Consider the following 2,023-nt stretch of genomic DNA (forward strand, 5'->3'; position numbering starts at 1 on the left):
TATCTTCACCTCAATTTACGTGCGCAGTCCGGGCGTGTAGCCGGAAAGCTGTTATGTGAAAGATCTGTGAAATATTGAAATTTTTACTTAAAAATGCATTTAAGTTGACTTCGGTCAATATTTTGGTAAACGAACCCGGACTCGTGATTTGACGGTCCCGGAGGGTCCGTAGGAAAATATGGGACTTGGGCGTATGCCCGGAATCGAGTTCCGAGGTCCCAAGCCCGAGAAATAAATTTTTAAAGAAAATTGTTTTCTGAAATTGTTTAAAGGATTTTGAAATGAAATTTGATTAGAACATGTTGGTATCGGGCCCGTATTTTGGTTCCGGCGCCCGGTACAGGTCTTATATATGATTTAAGATGATTCTGTGAAATTTGGTGAAAAACGGAATCCGTTTGACGTGATTCAGACTTAAAATGGAAAATTTGATGCTTTATGAAGTTTGAGAGAAATTCTTTGATTTTGAGGTTTAATTCGTTGTTTGAGAGGTTATTTTGGCGATTTGATCGCACGGATAAGTTCATATGATGTTTTTGAGTTAGTACATATGTTTGGTTTTGAGCCCCGAGGGCTCGGGTGAGTTTCGGGTAGGTTTCGGGGTGTTTAAACTTAGGAAAATTCTATTGTTGCACCAGTTCTGGTGTAACCGCACCTGCGGTTCTTGGGCCGCAGATGCGGACTCGCAGGTGCGAGAAGAGCATCGCAGGTGTAGAGTCCTTCGCGGATGCGGGCAGTTTTCCGCAGAAGCGGTTCCGCAGGAGCGGGTCCTTTCTCGCAGGTGCGGCCCCAGCGAGGCCTAGCCATTTCGGCAGAAGCGACAATTATTTCGCACATGCGGTTGCGCAGATGCGACCCCTGAGCCGCAGATGCAGAAGTCGGGCAGTGAGTCTTTTTAAAAACATAACTTCAGTGATTTTCTTTCAAACTTTCACAAAAAATAGAAGAACTAGGGTGATTTTATCAAGAGATTTTCTTCCCAAATCACAAGTAAGCACTCACTAACTGATTTCTTTCAACTATCTAATGTTTTTCATCAACTTTTATCAATAATTCTAGGGTTTTAATGGTAGAAAATTGGGGAATTGGGTAGAGTTAGGGCTTTTTGATTATTTGGGAATTTGACCTCGTTTCGGGGTCGGATTTCAAAACAAATGATATATTCGGGCTCGTGGGTGAATGGGTGATCGGGTTTTGGTCCGAACCTCGTGTTTTGACCAAGCGGGACCGGGGTCAATTTTAGGATTTTTGGGAAGGATGATTAAAAAGCTATAATTAAGCATTGGAATTGGATTGTTTAGCATTTATTGATGTTATTAAGTCGATTATGTATAGATACGATTGTGTTGGAGCCAAATTCGAAAGGAAAGGCGGTATTTGAGGATTGAGTTGGCCGTGGAAGTTCGAGGTAAGTGTCCGGTCTAACCTTAACTTGAGGGATTAGGAGTTGTGTCCTATTTGCTAATTGCTTCTTGTTGAGTATGACGTATAGGCATGGTGACGAGTATCTATACGTTGGTGTCGAGCATGACCGTGAGTCTTGAATTGATAGAAGTTGTGTTCTTTAATGTTACTACGGATGCTTTAATTGATGCTTTTCAAAATTGAGCAAAGATTTAGTTTACTTTCGTGGATTTTATTTATGATTGAGTGTTGGTACTAATTGAGCTGAGTAGGAGTTGAGTTAGGATTGGTTATAGCTGATTCTCCCTTGTCGGGATGTTTGTCTTCATATTGTTGCTCCCTTGCCGGGAAGAATTACATTGCTTTTGTTCCCTTGCCGGGAAGTTATTATATTGCTTTTGTTCCCCTGCCGGTATTCCTTGTGATTATGTGTTAGCTTGTAAATGGGAGCGGGTGGTACGCCTACCACAAGATATAATGAAATGGGAGCGGGTGGTACGCCTACCACAAGATATAATGAAATGGGAGCGGGTGGTACGCCTACCACGACATATGATGAAATGGGATCTGGTGGTACGCCTACCACGAGATATAATGAAATGGCATCGGGTGGTACGCC

The sequence above is a fragment of the Nicotiana attenuata genome, unplaced genomic scaffold, assembly GCF_001879085.1.
Source record: "Nicotiana attenuata strain UT unplaced genomic scaffold, NIATTr2, whole genome shotgun sequence".
NCBI classification, from domain to species: Eukaryota; Viridiplantae; Streptophyta; class Magnoliopsida; order Solanales; family Solanaceae; genus Nicotiana; species Nicotiana attenuata.